This window comes from Molothrus ater, chromosome Z, assembly GCF_012460135.2.
Source record: "Molothrus ater isolate BHLD 08-10-18 breed brown headed cowbird chromosome Z, BPBGC_Mater_1.1, whole genome shotgun sequence".
Classification (NCBI taxonomy): Eukaryota; Metazoa; Chordata; class Aves; order Passeriformes; family Icteridae; genus Molothrus; species Molothrus ater.
Window position 1 is genome coordinate 58,088,326 of NC_050511.2, and position 12,901 is coordinate 58,101,226.

The 12,901-nt window shown below is 42.7% G+C and overlaps 1 long non-coding RNA gene across 1 annotated transcript; it reads left to right on the top strand.

Moving 5' to 3' along the window:
* Nucleotides 1-4,482: 4,482 nt before the first annotated feature.
* LOC118699333 (uncharacterized) lies at nucleotides 4,483-7,877 on the top strand. The gene is made up of 4 exons (XR_004982056.2): nucleotides 4,483-4,754; nucleotides 6,250-6,285; nucleotides 7,210-7,313; nucleotides 7,740-7,877. It is a non-coding gene; the product is annotated as an uncharacterized LOC118699333 (long non-coding RNA).
* The last annotated feature ends 5,024 nt before the right edge of the window (nucleotides 7,878-12,901 follow it).

The following is a 12,901-nucleotide window of genomic DNA, read 5'->3' on the forward strand; positions in this document are numbered from 1 at the left end:
TAAGTTAGGCGCTGACAATACATACCCACTTCATAAGTACATCAGGTTGTGGAGTCTATTTATCCCACTTCAAAATATCACTTCAAAAGGAGTGAGCTGCCACCACCATAACCCAGCGGGGAACTTTTCTTCTGCTGCTGGGCCCAACATCCCCCTACCCTACCAGGATACCCCACAGATTCCAGCTATTGCTGTGGAGTTTAACTACATTCTCTGCCCCGGAATTTCTGCTCATCCCTGCCGTTCTAGGCTCCTGCTTCTGAGAGAACCGCTAGGGGCACTGGGATTAGTTGTCCCACGATTTTTGAAGCAAAGCCTCTCTTCCATCCCTCCCCGTCTCGGTTGAGCCGCCATCGCCGCTTCCTCCCTGAGCCCATGCTAGAGCGCCCCCTGCAGCCACGTGGGGATCACAGCACCTGCCCTGCCCACCAGGAGTCTGCCAGCACCCCTGCTGGCTGTGACCGTAATTGCACCAAAGGGGAAAGTGACGCAGCTGAAAAGGCTGCGACTGGGTTCCTGGTTCTTGTTGTTGTCAATGCTGTGAGAAACAACTGCTCACTTTGAAAATTTAAAAAGGTTTATTAAACCTTGATAAAAATACAACAAAAGGACTACATAAGGAAAAAGTTGCAGCATTGGGAACTTCTCTCGTGAATACTATGTGGCTGGTTCATCTTCAAGATGAATGTTCCCGTCTTTTATACCCCTGGGGGTTGCATCAGCTAACTTTGGACCCTCCCAAAGCCTGTCAGTCAGCCTTCTTTGCTATTTATTGGTGGAGATTGCTTTATTGTAACTTGATTGGAGGTCAGGTGTTGCCATGCTGCACCCCCTAAGCAACAAGCTTTTCCATTCCCAAGTGCCCCAGGTAAGGGACACATGTGCATGCCTTCTTTTTTACCTGTCTTAGATAACCCAGGCTGTCTGATGGCAACAATACAGAGGGGGAAATGGGAACTATGGGAAGAACAGAGGACATCTAAACTATAATAACATAACTATACACCACTAAAGACTTTTTTAATCTTCACACAATAGTCATCCCTTAATTGCAAGAGCCAATAATCTCATTAACCATCTATACCAATGCTGTAGTCATTGTTGTTTGTTTGTTTGTTTTATTATACAGACTAGTAAAGAACTGCTATTCCTGTTCCCATATATATTAATTTCAAAACTCTAATAATATGGCGGGAGGGGGTTTACATTCTCCATTCCAAAGGATGATTTTCTACCTTTCCCAGCAGACACCTGTCTTGTAAACCAAGACACTTCTGCAGATATTTATCTTCTCTGGATCCTGGCCAAAGTTTGTCATTTGTTGTACCTTAGAGTATTGCCTCATTTCTCCTTGAAGAGACAGATTATCAGAGAGACCCCTTCCCCTTCCCCTTCACTTCGCCTTCCCTTTCAGAAGCCTTCCCGAAGCCTTCCCTTCCCTTCCTGAAACCTTCCCTTCCTAAAAGCTTCCCCTCCCTTCCTCTCTTGAAACTCTCTTCTTTCCTTCCTGAAACCTTCCCTTCCAGGAACCTTGCCTTCCTTTCCCGGAACCTTCGCGGAAGCTTCCCTTCCCGGAACCTTCCCGGAACCTTTCCAGAATCTTGCCTTCCTGGAACCTTCCCTTCCCTTCCCTTCCCTTCCCTTCCCTTCCCTTCCCTTCCCTTCCAACTTTTCCTTCCATTCCCAGTGCTTTCTGTGCCAGAACTTCCCATTCCCTTCACTTTTCTGCTCTCCTTCTCCTTCCGTTCCTGCTCCCCTTCCCTTGCCTTCCTCTTGCAGACAGAGGTAGACATCTCTATATTAAAGGTTGTTGAAAACTTTCGTTTTTGAAAAAGTGGGTTTTTTTCCTTCATGTTTTAGTCCCCTTGCTTAAATTTAAGTCTATTTTCTTTTTCTTCTTTCTTTCAGATTACACAGAAAAAAAATCATAGGGTTGCGCTGTATTTTTTTAATTGTAATGTGGTTCTAGTAGTCAGTTTTGTAATCCTATTGTATTGTGTAGCGTATTTTATTACTAATGGATTGTTCCTTTCCCCTGTTGTTGTTAATTTTGCCCTAGTTTTCCATCTCCCTAAAGACCTGTCCTTTTGTTCCCTATTCCTCCTCCCACTGAATATCAATCCGTCACCAAGCCTGCTGCTTTCTCTAGAAACTTCCCTAGCCATTTTGTATCCTTCGAAACCCGATTGGGTTGTTGAAGTTGTTCTCCTCCCCTGTAATCCTCTATTGGTTTAAACACTGTATTCCCCACCTCGTGTTCCACCCCCAGTTTCTCCCAACTGGTTAAAGACTGAATTGTCCCCTGGGACCTCCCCCATTTATAAGCTGGTCTTTCTGTCCCTGACCCTCTGGAAAATAAACACCTTTGGAAAACATATTGTTCCTTGTCCCTATCCTCAGTGCAGTTCTATCTCCAACACTGTCCACCTGTGCCATAAAGCAGCTGTGCCCCATAGCTGCACCCCAGATTTGACAGCTTTCTGGGGGCAGCCCACTCTTGCTGTTGGTTTGGGAGCTAGTCGGACTGAAGAAATCCGGCACTGCAGCAACTGGTGTACCGACATGAGGAATGACATCGGGTGCATCAGTGATTAATCCACTTTTTGGTTGGTAGTACTCCCAGGGGAGAAGCAGCAACCCTCTCGTATCCAAGAGGATTGCTTCCTGGGTAGGGGACCTTTCCTGCAGGATTTTGTTCCTGAGACCAACAGAGTGGTGAGTACCCCGACTGACTGAGATTGACCGGATTGGAGGCTGACAATTGAGAAGAAGGGGTTGGTTATGTTTCAAGGGGTTGAGAGCCCTCTATGAATGGATTTTAATCCCAAGAGCAGAGGGCTGTGTTGTCTGTCTTGCTGGTTGGGAGTCCCCCACTGTATTGTGAGAGCGGGCTGAGGGGGATCTCAGGAACTTCTATTTTTCATTTTACTGCAGGGGAGGGTGGATTATTGCTGTGTCTGACAGGATGGGATGGGTGCTGATCTGTTAGCACAGCAAAGGGAGATCCTTTTCCAAGTTCTGGGTACACTTGAAGCTGGGGGGGAAAGTGAAATTTTTTTATGGGGTTGTTAAAAAAACTAATTAAGTGGCTACTTCTCCATTTTCCCCAAGCACAAGGGAGAGTGGAGAAACAGTCAAATTGGTTTTCCCCAGTTAATACCCAAACCCCTCTTTCCCCGTCTCTCAACCCTTAATCTTTTTTCCCTGCACCAGATGGGTTGGGTGTAGGTACAAGGCTGCCACCATCTCCCTGGCTCCCCACTACCTCCCCAGTACCCTTGCCCTGGCAGTGCTTGCCACACTGTCAGGGATCCTTCCCTAATCCCTCAACCCACTCCCTCATTCCCAGTTAATAACTCCCAAAATAACTTCCAAAGTAGTTTGTTCCCCATTCTCCAAAATAGTTCCCAAGGAGCACAAGATGGCAGTGGTCACATGGCTTGGCCCCTCCCTGTGCTTTCCCTTTCCCTTCTCTCCCTGCCTTTCCCAACCCCTTCCTTTCAGCTCCACCCCTCCCCCCAAAAGCTCCACCCCCAGGGTTGGCAGCCATTCCACCTTAAAAGTTATGCCTCTGTTGGGAAGGCTTGAAATGGAAGCTGCTTACCAGAAACTGCCATTTTGTGTACTCCCCTATCCTGTCCTCATCCCCTTCCCTGCCGGGAACCCAGATAACTTTTCATTGTCACCAAACAATGAAACCTCATGAAACAGACCCTTTAGTTGTCAACTCCCTTGGTGTAATATGGAGTTCAGCAGTCACCATGCAGACTTTTACAAGACTGCTTCAATCTCCAATGAGAACAATGAATATTTTAAAATTACCTGTGTTTAATCCAAAGCTTTTGAAAGGTGCTGGCAAGAGGAGGAAAACTATCATCGTCACCATTCAAAGAGATAACTAAAAGTGACTGTTCAAGTTATCTGAGTTGCTCTAAATATTTTTCAAGTTCCTTCCTTGTTGTCTAGATTATCTTAAGTTTAAATGAATTTCATATCAATAATGTGTTTATTTATTTTCATTATCTTAATTACTTTGAAGCTACTAGATCTTAATTGTAATTTTGTTTTGATACCTTAAAGTGTTACTTTTAAGTAAATTTCTTTATTTTAATTATTTAATTTCTATTAATGTAGATATGTGTAAGTAATTATATTTCAAAACTATAAATTAAATGTATTAGTATTTGATATTTTAAGTTATAATTTTCATTAATAGAAAAATGATAGTGACCACTTCAGTTAAAAGTTATGTTACTATGTTAAATCTCATTTCTTTTTCTTAGTTCCCATCTGAATGTTGAGTTTAATTTTTTTATGTATTCTAAATTAATTCATTTCAGTTGTTAGTTTAATTTTAGTAACCTAAGTCCTAAGTTTCACCTTAAACTTTTCTGTTAATTTGATGAGTTCAGTAAGTTATTATGCAGAACTTGAAAAATATTAATTTTATCAGGAGCCTTTTATTTAGGTGAAATTTTAAAATCCCTCCATTTTGATTAGTTTGAAAAATTTTTGCAGATAATAAGTTTTGTTCTGTATGTTTTCAAAATAATTAATTTTATAGTTACTGTTAATCCCAAAAATTTATTTGTGTCTGCAAACACTCTCTCTCTTAAATAAGAAAGGGGGAGATATTGCGGTATGTGTTTGATTGTAATGCAGTTCTAGTAGTCAGTTTTATAATCCTTCCTATTGTATTGTTATAGCATACAGAAGACCTCTCCCTGTTCCTTGTCCCTACCCTCACTTATAAGGTAATGATCCCCCTACCCTGGGACCTCCCCCATTTATAAGTTGATATATGCCTTTAATTTGGAGTCTTTTTGTCCCTGACCCTCCGGAGAATAAACACATTTGCAAAACATATAGAAGACCTCTCCCTGTTCCTTGTCCCTACCCTTGGCACAGTCCTACCCCCAGTGCAATCCACCCATGCTGTAGAGCAGCAGTGCCCTACAGCTGCACCCCGGATTTGACAGCTTTCTAGGCGTGGCCCACTCTTGCTGTTGGTGTCAGGAGCTAGTTGGGCTGAAGAAATCCGGCACCGCAGCACAGAGGAAAACAAAAAGACACGGGAAAAATCTAACAATTTCAATAGTTTATTATAATGATTGTTGTAAGTGGGATTGAAGTCAGTGTTACATTATCTTTGAGTGTCCAAGCCAAGAAATTGCCTGATAGGATGCTCCTAGACACTTTACATAATCCTATATATTTATTTATATTTTTTATTTTTTAAAAACTAATTTCTTATATTCTGTGATCTTACTTTTGATTTGCTTAGACCAGTGGAGCCTCGACATTTTTCCTTTTACCAGAGGGGTAAGGAAAACAGAGCATTTGATTATACCAGATTAAAAAACCTGCAGATTTAGTAAATTTTAAGTATTGTTTCAGGTCTGATCCTGTTCGCATGGAAACCTTCCAATTCCCAATGTACTCCTTAAAATTTACTTACAAGAAAAGTCTCTAACTGAAATAATGATTTCATTTTCTGCTTTTAAGTCAAGATCACTGCTGGATAGAAAGCAATAGCAGACTTTAATTCTATCCAATTGTATGTTGCTTTGTCAAAAGATGTTTTTTAAGATCTTACCCTGTACTGAACCACCATCCATCCAGCTGACCAATATTTTGGCAGACCTGGAGGAAACTTACCTATCACTTTTCTTCCAAAAATTTGTTCTATATGGCACTTAAAATACATTATGGGACTTTCCTATTTTTAGCAAATAAATAGACGACTTTTATGCTGACATTTAAACTATAGGACATCAGTTTCTATTCCAGCAAGTAACTATGATTTAAAAACAATTTAACTCTGTGTGATGGCAATCTTCTGTTGCTTCTCACTTCAACGGTGTTAGTTTTCACCGTTTTCTGGACTTTGGAGAATAGGATGAATCCTTTGCCTCATTATTAATTAAATATCCTGAAGTCAATACCTGTATCCTTAAAATTATCAAGACTGATTCATTAACTACCAGTGGAAAATTGCCACTAAAATAAAATCATTATCTTGAGTTCAAACAAAGAAATTTTGGTGAAATGACCCCTGACACTTTCCCAACTAATACAAGTGGTAAATTAGAGACAAAATCTTTGATATTTTATTTTAAAAACTATAATTTCTTGTGGAGTGTCAATTTGAGTTCCGGGGTAAGATGGCAGAAGTACTTACTTTCTTCTGAAAATATAATAAAATGTTAGGCTTGCCAACAATAATTTCTTTTGTTGCTTTTGTTTCAGATGTTTCTAGAAGATATTTCAAAAAGAAGTGAGGAGGTGGTATTAGATACTTTGTGCTTAATTAATTAATTATTTTGTGCCTTATTTTGTGTTAAAAAAACCAGTTCAAATAAAGAACTTGCATTTTAGAAAAATTCTGCTTTGTAACCATGAAAGCATGATGGTGCTCTATTGTAGAGGTCTTTTTTCTTCTGCAACTTCAAATCTTCACTATTTATGAAATATTTTAGAATTGTCTTTGTAGCTTAGTCTGTAACATGTATTTCAGGAAAGCTTTTTTTAATGTATAGAAGTCAAATATGAGAAACAAAGTACTGGGATTTAACCAAAAAATCATAGAAATTATCCCATTCTACTCTACTTTAATGCCTGACCAAAAAGACATAAATTAAGAATGAGTGTTCCTGCTAACCTAACACAAAAGTTACCTAAACATGAGGTATTTATTTATGAGATTTATTAGTATTTATTTATGAGATGCTTAAATTCTTGTTTATGAAACATTGGGCTATTAGGGGAAATTACAGGGATTAAACAGTGTGAGAGAATTATTTCCAGAAGGCTTTTTCTTTCTGCTGCTGTAGCTGCTGGTGCTGGCATTTACACTTTTCCAGTTCAGCTGTTTTCTAGTACCCCCCAGTACAGTTAACAACAGAAATATTTTAAAGGGTTGCAATGCAGGCTAAGATTGAGAATTAGTCACTCAAGCTAAAGGGGAATTTGGTAGGATATATTGGGTGTTTCAATCTCAGAAAGAAATGGGTTGTAGAACTAACATGCAACTAAAATAGGAATTTAAGAGTGAGAGAATTTTACAAACTGAGCCAGAACCAGCCGGGACACAGAGGAAAGCAATTCTTCAATACAGCATACAATACTTCCCTAATGATGAGGTTAATTTAATTATCTTAAAGCCTTTTTTTATTTGTAACATTTGGCTCTGCCTTTCTTCTTCCTCAGTGGACTTCTTTGCAGACTCAGATGCATCAATGAGTTTTGAATATACTTTCCGACATGAAATCCTTTAATAATGATAAATTTACATTTCCAAGTAGAAGAATAAGGTATGTGTAGCATTTATTAACCATTGCAACATTGCCTACACCAGAAACATCAGAAACCATTATAAAAAATTAAAAAATGAAAAGTAACTGAAAGGCCAGACCCAGCTAGAACAAGAGCTGACATTCAGATGGGTGAGATATGGCAGATCTCAGCTTGTACTGCTGCTGTTCTGTTTAGAAACTGGGGGTAGCCAGTTTCTAAAAGGAAAACTACAGACATAAGCTAATTTCCTGGAATCTCCTACTCTTACTATATACTTTCACCGTAAATATAAAGTCACCAGCTGCCACACATTTAATGTTGATGTCAGATGTGGAATAAAGGGATTTGTTTTACATTATTTCTAAGCAGAAGTCTGTTGAAGCTGTTGGCTCTTCATTTTCTTCCCACATGACATTTTTCTGTCCTTTTTTCCTATCTTTTAGGCTCTGCTAGAAGGCTATAAACAAGTCTGCTAGGAGGATATAAAGAAGTCATCTACTTATCCCTGTTAAAGTTTTTTATCAGGATGTTGAGAAAATAATGCTTTGCCTGATCATCTAGAAAAATCTTAGTTCACTTTTGCATGTCTTACCCATGCCTGATACTTTCAAGATGTACACACCACTTTCTTGCAGTGTTTTCTTGCACACTACTAAAGCTATTTGAAAAAGTAACCCAATGAAGATCTCTTAGATTTTTTTTTTTGGGAACACAAAGCAGAAGTCTTCAGAACAAGTGGACTCAGATCTTTAAGGCTGGACAAAAGATATTTTAGCTGAGCTGAAAAGAGTCACATGAGATGAAAACACAAATGGGAATGATAGATCATATATGTTAGACACACTATATAATTTGTCACGAATTGTAAGACTTTAATGTTTAAAGACATTAAGTCTGTAATTTACAGACTAATTTACTAATTTGCTATTAGTAAACCTACTATCTCTCAGGACAGGTCTGTTAACTGGAGAATCAGGGTAGAAATGTTTTTCAAACTAGTCTTCAGAGCTTAAACTGGAATTTATATCACTTCCCTTATCAGCAGAAAAAAATACTACCAGTCGGGCTTTATTTCTACATTTCAGCCATTAACCTTAAATATTCGTCTGTGCAAAAGACTAAATTCTCAATTTAAATGGATTCCATCCCTATTCTTTCCCTATTGTTTCACACTAAACCCGGTGCTGCGTGTTCCGGCGCTACAGCAGCGCGGGCCATGGCAGAGTGTCTGCGGCTTGCGTTTTTGCTGGGAGCGGACATGTTTGGGCAGCGGCGGGACCCAGCAGACGGCGGAGACTGGCACCAGGTGCCCAGGCGGCATCCATGTGGTGCGGGGGGTGCTGGCAGCTGTTGTACGCCATTTTAAAAGCCGCGCGGTCGCTACGCAAGCAGCTTCGTCTTCCCCGGAGAGGAAGCAGTGGGGGGAGGCTGCCCAGATTCTTTCCCAGATTGACTGTGGACTCAGTGCTTTCAGTTTTTGTTTGTACTGGCTGTAAAAAAGGTAGATTTATGTGCTACAGAAAGCAAACATGGGTGCTAAGTTTTCTGCGGCACAGGGAAGCATTTATACCCTAATTTTAGAAACCCTAAGTAGTGGAAACGTTACGGTTTCCAAAGCAGTTTTGAATGGTTTCTTCACTGGATATCTTTTCTTTTCCCTCTGTTTACCCAACAGAATGTTAATTTTGTCTCTGCCTGGGACAAAATTGGGAACCTTGTTAACAGCAAAGGCAGAACAGGGAGATGGGACAGTGTCTCAATTTTTTCCTATGTTCCTAGTGATTCGGAAAGAATTGCTAAAGAGGGATTTGAAAGGACAGGCAGGGGGTGTACCTCTTCCCAGTCTCCACGGGGGTGGGGTGAAGGGTGTTTCCCCGCCTGCTTCCCAGTGCAGTGGGGCTGGGGGAGGGGGTGGTCTCCTTCCCGGTTCCCAAGGCAGTGGGGCTGGGGGAGGGGGTGGTCCCCCCTGCCAGGTCCCACGGGGGTGGGGCTGAAGGGAGAAATTCTGGGGTCCAAAACTGGGAGGAAGCAGTTATCCCCTTGGTAGCCCCTGTTCAATACATGGGTGGTAGGACTGGTCCTAGAACCTACCAGCCCTTCTCGTTTCACTCAAAGCGTGAGTTATGTAAAAGTCTATTAGAATTTGGGAGAAACAGTGAAATTTTTAGAAGCATGATGAGAGCTACATTAACATCCCTTGAATTAGTTTCTGCTGACATTGTAGATCTTTTCCGGTGCCTGCTTACCCAGTCAGAGTTTGATATGTGGGAAAGCTCCTGGAAGAGATTGCTCAGGGATCTCGTGGAGGAACTTAAACAAACCCCTCAAGGTGCCAAAGATTTAGAAAATAATAACATAATAATAACACAATAATAACATAATAACATATGAACATCTGTGCGGCGAGGGGGAGTGGGCTAAGCCTGAGGACCAAGCTTGAGTGTTGTCAAAATTCATTCTAGATAACATTTCAAATGCTGCAGATAAGGCTTTTAACCAGCTACCAGCTGCTGAAGCTAGTGGTAGTTTCCTTGACATTAAACAGTCTCCTTCAGAAAGTTTCTTGCAGTTTGTTGACCTGCTCCGTGCACAGGTTGAGAGACAAGTATGGGACCCCAAGACACAGATGGAGATAGTGAAAGAGATAGCTCAGAGGAATGCCAATGAAGTCTTCAGCAGGGTGCTCCTAGGACTGCCTTTCAACCCCCCACCTACAGTGGCAGAGATGATGGAAGCCTGTGCTAGGAAGGTGGAACTGTTTGCTGCATGGGAGGTGTGGTCGAGTCTAACAAACCCAGAAACGGTGGCAGCTGTATCTCCAGGAGGCAACAGATGTCACCAGAACAACTTCAACGTGTCATTTGCTTCATATGCAAAAAACCAGGACACTTTGCCCAGGACTGCCCCCAAAGCCAGCAACAAAAAACACCCTTCACACCAAAAAACCCCGATGTCACCACAAACCCATCCCATGCCATGACATAAATGCAGCGGGCTTCCCTGAGGGGAAAACCTCCCTCAAATCAGAAAAGAGGGAGGAAGGGAAGCGGGGTGCGGGAACACAAAATAACCATTTACAGGATAAAATCTGGTGGTCTCACAAGCGTTTCAAGCTTGTGACCACCAAAGCTTTTGCTTTCAGGTGTACACAGTGGACGGTCATTGGAGTGGACCTGACAGAGGACTTGCAGAACTTGACAAAAGATGGCACAAAATTGGACAGTGAGTACTTTGTTACTGGGGACGCTGCACACACAACCACGGAGATTGAGGTGGCTCCCATGACCATCAAAGGGGACATACCTAACCTCATTCTCCTGGCGCGCTGTCCACAGCCACCCTTCTGTTTGGCCAAGGGGCAAATCATCGCCCAGGCCATTCCTGTTCCAGCAGAAATTTCAGTAGATGACAAGGCACCAGGTGTATACTGGGCAGAAGTGGTTGGTGAGGACAAACCCATTATGGGATGCATGGAACAGAACATCTCCACCTGGAAGGGTTGCTTGGCACAGGGGCAGATGTGACAATCATACCTGAAAGGTTGTGGCCGTCACATTGGGATTTGCAGCCTGTGGCTGGTCAAATCCAAGGTGTAGGAGGATTGGCAAAGATACCAAAGAGCATCATGCAAATTGAGGGACCAGATAGAAAATTGGCCAGTGTCCGTCCATTTGTTACTAATTACAAAGCTCCCTTGTGGGGGAGAGACACCATGTCACAGTGGGGGGTCAAATTGGTCATCCCTAAAACACCCCAGGATTTTTAGAAGCGGCCACTGTCGAGCGCTCCACCCACAAGTTAACATGGCTGAAAAATGATCCAGTCTGGGTAAAACAGTGGCACTCAGTAATGAAAAGATAGAGGCGCTCGAGGAGCTTGTGGCAGAACAATTGGCTAAAGGACACATGGAAGAGACATCTAGTGCTGGAATTCCCTGGTCTTTGTAATAAAAAAGCCAGAGAAGAATAAGTGGCGGCTCCTCCATGATTTAAGAGAAATAAACAAGAGAATTGTGGACATGGGGTCTCTCCAACCAGGGATGCCCTCCCTGACGATGCTCCCTCAAAATTGGTGATTGGCTGTCCTCGATATCAAGGATTCCCCTACACCTGGAGGATGCACCACAGTTTGCTTTCTCGGTTCCCACCACCAACCAAAAAGCCCCAGTGAAGCGCTACCACTGGAAAGTATTGCCTCAGGGGATGAAATGCAGTCCATCCATCTGCCAGTGGTATGTAGCTACATTGCTGTCCCCAGTGCGTGCTCAGAAAAAAGAGGCAATCATCCTACACTACATGGATGATGTGCTTGTGTGTGCCCCCGATGACATAATACTCCAAGACTTTAACCTAGTGGTTAAAGTTTTAACCTCTGCTGGATTCCAACTGCAGGAAAACAAGGTTCAGAGGATGCCACCTTGGAATTACCTGGGCTTGCAAATCACTGTGCAGACATTGTTCCACAGAAATTGGAAATTAAGACTGATCCCAAAACCCTAGCAGATCTCCATTCCTTATGTGGGTCTTTGAACTGGGTCAAGCCTTGGCTGGGTCTCACCAACAAGGACCTAGCTCCCCTTCTCAATTTACTGAAGGGAGAGAGAGAGCTAGCCTCTCCCAGGAAACTGACTCCAGAGGCAAAAACTGCCCTCCAAAAAGTGCAGAAGGCTTTGGCGGAGAGGCAGGCTTATTGTTATAAGCCTGAGCTGCCTTTTGAATTCATTGTTTTGGGGAAGTTACCACACATACACGGGTAGATATTCCAGTGGTTTGAAGTACAAAAGGATCCACTTCTAATCATAGAATGGGTTTTCCTCTCCCATCAGTGATCCAAAACCATCACACAGCCACAGGAGCTAATAGCTCAGCTGATCTGGAAGGCCAGGTTAAGATTGTGTGAGCTGGCCGGTTGTGACTTTCAGTGTATTCACCTTCCAGTCCACCTTGCTAAGGAGGGAAAGAGCTCTCCCAAGAGGTTGACCAAAAAGAGGTTCAACGACCTGCTCCAGAGCAATGCCAGTCTCCAGCTATCCCTGGACAGCTACAGTGGACACGTATCAGTCCAGGCCCTGTCACACTAGCTGTTCAATGAGGAATTCCACCTCCTTGCTCCTGAGAAAAGGAGTCGTAGGCCACTCAAGGCACTTACAGTGTTCACTGATGCATCTGGAGCATCCCACAAGTTGGCAATGACTTGGAGAAATCCCCAGACCCAGCATTGGGAAGCTGATGTTGAGTTTGTGGAGGGGTTGCCCCAGATCGCTGAACTGGCTGCAGTTGTGAGAGCCTTCGAGAAGTTTTCGGAGCCAATTAATTTGGTTACCGATTCAGCCTATGTGGCTGGAGTAGTGTCCAGGGCGGAGCAGGCAGTTCTCAAAGACATCAAGGATGGGCATCTCCACAGGTTGCTCTCAAAACAAATTCATTTGGTTTCACAGTGGGAGCACCCTTTCTATGTGATGCATGTGAGGTCACACACCGGTTTGCCAGGTGAAATCGCAGAAGGTAATCGCAAAGCAGATTCCCTTGCCGCTCCAGCAGAAATGGCACGCCTTCCAGACATCTTTCAACAGGCAAAGCTAAGTCACCAACAATACCACCAAAAT